This window comes from Myotis lucifugus, unplaced genomic scaffold (genome assembly GCF_000147115.1).
Source record: "Myotis lucifugus unplaced genomic scaffold, Myoluc2.0 scaffold_3, whole genome shotgun sequence".
In the NCBI taxonomy this organism is placed as follows: Eukaryota; Metazoa; Chordata; class Mammalia; order Chiroptera; family Vespertilionidae; genus Myotis; species Myotis lucifugus.
In genome coordinates, this window is record NW_005871051.1 from 14,211,458 (window position 1) to 14,218,871 (window position 7,414).

The window sequence follows — 7,414 nt, forward strand, 5'->3', positions numbered from 1 at the left end:
CAGGCCTGGCTGCGGGGAGGGGGCCCATGGGCCAATTGGGTGGTGGGGCCCATCGGGGGCAGGCCAACTGGGGGGAGGAGCTGCAGGAGGTGGCCGCCCAGCCCCGTCCCCTATTGGGGTAGGGGGGCAACCAGGGGCAGGGCCAGCTGGAGGAGGGGTTGTGGGGGGGTTGGTCAGCCACCCCATCCTCGATTGGGGTGGGAGAGGCCAATCAGGAGTGGGGCTGCTGGGGGGAGGGGCCTCAGGAGGGTTGGCCAGTGGCCCCACCCCCTGATTGGCCTGGTTTGCTGGCTGCAGTGGGCTTCATAGCGACCAGTCGTTCTGGTTGCTAGCTTTTTATATATATAGATACTGGTGTTGGCAGACATTAACAGTTTGATGTGTATCTATACTTATTAATAGCAAGGGGCCTGGGATCTAGCTGCCTGGATTCAAATACCAACTTTGCCTCCTAATAGTGGTGCAACCTTGTCTCATTAGCTGAGACCTTTTCTAGGATTCATATACTGGAGAGTCATAATATTGCTATTTAGTCTTCCATGTGCATAGGTGGTGGGTGCTGGAAAAAGGGAAGTTTGAGAAACATGAGAAAGCATCAGGAACTTCTAAATTCTCCTTTTACTTTGCCAGAGCCTGCATGCCACATAAAGAAAAGTTAAACAACAATTCTCTAAGGCCCACCCCTGAGGTTTGGTCTGGAAAAAGCACTACTTTTCCAACTGTCCATATTATCCAGCACCAAGTCCACGAGCACCACCCCTCTCCTCCTCAGATAATGTACCTCACTGTGCACAGGAGCTCTCTGCAGACGCAGACCTCTGTTTTTCCTGACAGAACCATTACATCGCATTGTATTCCTTGTTTCACCCCCATTTTTTATTCCTTTCAGTAATGTTTTGGGTTACATAAATCCAGGATTTAGAAAAATAAATTGATACAGAGATTGAATGGAATCTCTCAAACAGGGGGCTCATTTTGAAATTATCTATGGATATTAGTATAAGAAATGGAATTCAACAATGAGATCTCTTAAAAATTCATAGATCTTATTGCACTTTTCTTGACCATTCCTTAAATACAAACTGCATAGAACACTAAAACCTCAATTAACACAGAATTGTTCTCTCCCAAAGGCATGGAGACAAGTTGTAGCTCTAAAAGAACAACTATAGTAAGGTAACTGCACCTGTTCGGAATTTCTAGGTGTGGAACTCTTAAGTGGTTTTATTTATAAGATGGCCAAATTCATACAATAGCTTATTTCTGTGTTTACAGTGTCTACATTATCTCATCAGTGCCATTTGTGTGTATATTAAAGGCTATGGGTTGAGGGACTTATCTTCTAAGAGGTAAACCCACTGGTTTAAATTGCCAGAGCAATGACATATGAAAACTAAGCAATTCTCTTTTGCTTTTTCTCTTTCTTTCCTATGGATAAAAAAAGAAAACTCTTTGGAGTAAAATAAACAAAAGATGGAATAATTGTGACTGACAGAAATACCCTCCATATTGTTATTAAATACTAGAGGCCCAGTGCATGACATTCATGCACTGCGCGGGGGGGCAGAGGGGGGATCCCTCAGGCTGGCCTGCGCCCTCTAGCAGTCCGGGACCCCCAAGAGGTCTTTAGTGCTGATGTGGAGGTGGGAGAGGTTCCTGCTACTGCGGCTGCACTCACCAGCCATGAGCCCAGCTTCTGGCTGAGCAGCACTCCCCCTGTGGGAGCACACTGACCACCAGATGGCAGCTCCTGCATTGAGCATCTGCCCTCTGGTGGTCAGTGTGTGTCATAGTGACCCATGCTGTTCAGGTCATTTGCATATTAGGATTTTATTATATAGGATTCTGTAATATAATATCTTCTAATAATGATTTGCTCAGTGAGTCTTCAAAGTATCTCTTTTTTTAGTTCTACCATTTGGAGTTTATCTCAGAATTTTGAGCACATCTTTTAGCCTCAAATCCTTCACTTCCTATACCCCGTACTAAAGTAAGGGGAAATGGAAACCCGAGCTCATGGGCTGTTTTGAGAATTCCATTTTAAAGCCTCTAGCAGACAAGTTCTCAAACTGAATGCTTCTCCTGGTGAGTCACATCATTTGGGGCATGGATGTTAGTGTCTCATTGTCCTAATTGGTCATTACCTCTTGTATTCCATTAAATATTCCAGAGAAACAGGCATTGAAATATGGTATGACTGGCATGCTTCAGAAGGCAACCCATTTTTCAATGCTTTGTGTTTTTTAAAGAGAATGTGGTGTTTGCTAGAAATTTTGTTTTCTGAGTACAAGTTTGAAGGATCCCAGGAGTTCTGGTATCCAGTATATATTCTATGAGGACTAGTTCTATCAGCACCCCCCTGCCCAAACCTCAAAGATCAAAAACTTGCCCTATTTATAAGTTATCTAAAGTGTCTATTATACTGGGCTCCACTGTGATTCCTTTCTCTATGATCTCTGTCTTCCCAGAAAATGTTACAGGATAAATAATCTTCCTTTCATCTCATTTCCCTTGTACATGTTATGTGGTAGATGGTTAATGGCCTCAAATTCCTCCCATCCCGGCAGGCATCCATCTTTGTAATGTGACTTGGCTGCTTCTCCCATCTGCAGGTGGAGTTTGTTTTTCTACTCCTTAGAATATGGGCTGGCCTTGTGACTTTCTTCGATAGAATGCGCCAGAAGTGATGTGTGAGTTCAGGTGTCTAGACCTTAAGAGGTCTTGAGGCTTCTGCCTTTGACCTCTTAGAATACTGCCCTGAAGAAACAGAAGTCACATGGAGACCTGCAGTGACCCAGCGGACAGCCAGCCCCACAGCCACCTGTGACATTCCAGCCAGTCCCCAGGCAGAACACAGTCACTTGAGTGATTCAAGGCGAAGCAACAGAGGAATCGCCTGGCCAACCCTCAGAATTTTAAGAAATAATAAATCAGTTTGTTTTAATAAAGCCACTAAATTTGGGAGTGGTTTGTGTACAGACATAGGTAACTGGAACATCTCGTGTGAAAGTCCCATTTTCGCCAGTTCCTTCTGGTTTACTGGTGTATCTAGACGGAACAGTAACAGTTTATGCTTCTCGCATCTCCAACTCTGGAGAAAATGAGAATATAAAAATCTGAACCCTGATTGATTAGTGCTTTCCAACTTTGACTGGTTAAACCTATGCTGCTACAATATGTACCCTGGGTTTTCTTGTATGTGAATCATTATCGGTCATCAGAAAGGGCCAAAGGTGAAAGACAGTCTATTGTCTTTGTCATTAAGGAATAAATATTCCAATTTTATTTACCTGTCATGTTATTCAAGATGAACACCCATGGGTTACTAGCAAACCATCTGAAGTGGGAAGCAGGTTTGGGATTTTAGGACAATGAGTCCCAGCCTATTGTCTGAATCTAATGATAGCCTTGTGGTCAAATTCCCATGAGCTGCCCTTGCCTGGAATGAAGGAGCCATCCTGGCAAAATGCCTTTGCAGCTTTTTGGAAGTGATGCAATCTGAACGTGGCTATAAATGCAACCATGCAACATTAGGGTCTTGATATTATTTTACATCTTTTCCTCACCTTTCAGTGGTGGTGATGTGTTCAAAAATGAGGGCTGGGCCATCATGCTCAGTATGTAATGACAATTTTGTGACTTATTTGTTCTTTCTGCCTAGAAACTGCTTCAAAACAGGACAGGCCAGGACTTTGTAAGCATGTGCGTGCTGTTCTGTTATAGTAGATTCAGAAAGGAGAGATAACGATGTGGTCTAGTGGTTTCCACATGCATTTGAGTGTCAGCAACTCTGGCTGTAATCTCATCCAACCGTCTTTCTGGCCGACTCAGATTACTTAAGAAAAATTACCTAACTTCTCTCTGTCTCATTTTTCCTATCTATAAATTGGAACAAATTGCTCTTACTGCACGAAGAGAATTTTAAAAACTAATTGATATCTATAAACACTCTGGAGATAATACAAACTATAATTATCCCAAACACCCGCACATATAGACATGCACACATACAAGAAAAAAAAAGTGTGCCTTCAATAGTTTCCTTTTCATTTTATTATTTTCCCTTATTTTATTTCCCCCCATCACTACTTATAGCCCCTATACCCTGTTCCACCTCCACCCCTTCTTCCCCACCTCACCCCCTACGCCCCCCACTCCCACCTGCAATCACCACACTGTTGTCATCAATATTTTTCCTTCATTCAAAATCTCAGGGAAAAATTAAGATGGGAGCAGGGAAATCAATGATTTTTCTTTTCCCATTTTAAAGGCATCTCACTCCTAGTTCAGCAGCATAGAGAGAGATTTGCTGTTAGCTCCTGTGCTGGGCAATGATTCAAATTCCCCAGGTTAGTGGCAGCATCTCAAGAGACATCCTGGGAGCTTTTCAAAGCTCCATTTTCTTTTAATTAGCTCCCTCTCTGCCTCAGGCACCAAGTTCAGGGAATCAATAGGTGAGACTGAGTGCAGACTTTGTAGGTATCAGGAGCAATGCTATGTTGGGACTTGTCAGACCCTGGATTCGGGTTTCAGGAGGTAAGTAAGCATCACTGGTCCAAGAATATTTAGCGAGGAGGTTTCAGACAGAAGCAGCCCGCCAGTTTCTGGAGACTATCAGACAATGATTCCCAGACAGGGACTGCCATTCCTTTCAACCACATGTTGGACTTGCGAGTCACCAAAGCTCCAGGCCGTGCCCTCAAGGCTTGCAGACCTCGCCAGACCCTGGTTACAAGTTAATATCAAGCCCCAGAGCAGCTGCAAGCATGGATTCCACCGAGGTGTGAAAACACTCATGGAGAGAGAGTCAACTCCACTCACTACCTGTTCCCCCATTCTTATTTCTTCAGTCTTTATAAGGCTTTCTCTGCACCCCGAAGATATTCTGACTAACACTGGCTACATTCTTACTTTGTGAGGCATACATTCAATTTGTGGCATTATTATTCTTTATTATAAACATGAATGGCACAGAGCCTGACAGCTCTGCTAATTGAGACACTGTGGGTTTGCTTCCAGAGTTCAAACCTCCAGTCGACCATTCCTGCTGCTTAGGTGCTGCCATTGTTCTGGCCCAAACTGTTCAAAGGCAAGGGCAGAACATTTGGGATACTTTGTGAGCATTCATTATTTATGCTGGGAATGGAACACCAAAATCCCTTCTTAAAAAAATCAGATTAAGAGACATGGAAAAAAGAAGAGACAACGTTTTAGTAATGAATCAGTCAGTAGCCAGTCTTCAGTGACAGTGAGTACCAGCAGGCCTGTTCTGTATGGAGGCATCAGGCTCTGTGACCCTGCATGCTTGTCCTAAAGGACCATAACACGCAGTATCTGAAAAGTTCAGGAATATAGGCAAACATTTAATTGCTTTTTTAAAAAAAATTGCTTAAAATATTTTGAGGTGAAATACCTCTAAATTTCAAGCAGTGGTTTTAATTTTTAATCTAAAAAGTACACTAGATATATACTTGAATATCCAAAATGCCTGGAAACACAGAGGAAGTAGTATATTAGTTTTGTTCCCTTATTTGTTTGTTTTTTTTTACTTTCAGATTAACACCTGAACCCATTGCTTTGAGTTTCAAAATACTTCAGCTGAAAATGTGTCTAGTGATCGAAGAAAAACATATTGAACCAATTATTTGAAAACTAGAGGCCCGGTGCACAACATTCGTGCACTGGCAGGGTTGTCCCTCAGCCAGGCCTGCGCCCTTTAGCAGTCCGGGAGCCCTGGGGGATGTCTGACAGTGGGATATCATTAACGCTGCCATGGAGGCGGGAGAAGCTCCCCGCCACCACTGCTGCGCTCGCCAGCCAGCCATCAGCCCAGCTTGTGACTGAGCGGTACTCCCCCTGTAGGAGCACACTGACCACCAGGGGGCAGCTACTGCATTGAGCATCTGCCCCCTTGTGGTCAGTGCACGTCATAGCGACCAGTCGTTCTGCCATTCGGTCAATTTGCATATTACCCTTTTATTATATAGGATGTGACCAATACACTAACGATAATTGCAAACATTTGTGGATGGCCTGTGCAATGATAAAAGATCCAATACTGCTCATGCTAAAAATCAAAAGCAAGGGCTTACCTAGAGTTACTCAATTATTTTAACGAAGTTGGAGAGGAGGGTGAGTATGTGGAGAGAAACGAAAGTATGGTTGTAGGAAAGTAAGATGGTAATCAAGAAAGTTAAAAATTACTGTATGGAGCTTGAGAAATAAACATGAGGACAGGGATTCTGTTCATTTTAGGGCTATATTGGGTCAGGGACATTTTATATGCCTCCAGGGGCTGAGATAAATCATCCCTCAAGGCTGACCATCTCCCTTTGCTTTAAAGTCTTGTTTTGGGGGAAATCTTCAGGATTGCTAATTCCTGCTTTCCAGGTAGCTCCAGTCTGGGAAAGGGTCAACTTTGGTTCCATTTGAAGCCTGAAGCACAAAATAATCTCTCAGCTCTATTCTAGTTTCAACTTTCCTTTTCAGATCTTAAAGCAGAGGGCCATAAATTGCGGTGCAGAGATCAAAATAATAAACACATCAATTCTCTTCTACCCTCCATCTTCACCTCAACCACAGACTTGGGCATTTCTTAAGCTTTGGGGATGGGAGACAATAAGAGGGCTGTGCCCAGGTTTAGATTCAAGACAAGTTACCTACACCAAATCAAACCCTTCTCTGACCATTCCTACTCACCCAACAATTCTTGCTGGACCCTTATAGCCTTTTGATAGGTGGAGCATAAAAACCCAAGTCAGGCCTGACCCAGGGTCTCTGTAATGGTAGAGAGATACCAGCCAGAGGCCTCACTTATCCGACTAAAAGGGGTCTTACTATCCACTTCCTAATAACAAAACTGAAGGATTCGTTAACCATGATTAGAAATCCTCTGACCCTTTACTTTTGAACTATTATTACTTTTCTTTACATTTATCCAACAAATCTCTCCACCTTTCTTAGTCCTCCCCGCCCCAACACCTGACACAAATAATCAAAGTAATGAGGTATACCCATCCAGATGATAAGCTCGTTAAAATTGCTTTATCCTATAATATACAGATATGAATCAAGTAGACACGTCAATGTAAGTGACAAACTAATCACAATTCATTGTAACATATATTAGATATCATTCTATTGTGGAATTAGTTTATAGCATCACTCTGCAGTACCCTCTTGAGTACCAAAAATAAAAATAAAAATAGAGTTTCTGAATCTGCAAAATTGAGGATTGGATTCTATAATCTGATAAGTTCACATACAGTCATACATCTATTTTTTTAACTCTGTCTAAGTCTATATGATGGCTTGTCTCATGGAGGAGAGAGCACGAGAATAGGTTAGACTTTGTGGCTATAGCAAGCTCAAATTATGTAGGACCACTTTGATCATCTGCCACAGAGTGTGGCTT

The 7,414-nt window shown here is 42.8% G+C and overlaps 1 non-coding gene across 1 annotated transcript; it reads right to left on the bottom strand.

Moving 5' to 3' along the window:
* Positions 1-7,288: 7,288 nt before the first annotated feature.
* LOC111828144 lies at positions 7,289-7,414 on the bottom strand. The gene has a single exon (XR_002831935.1). It is a non-coding gene; the product is annotated as a small nucleolar RNA SNORA28 (small nucleolar RNA).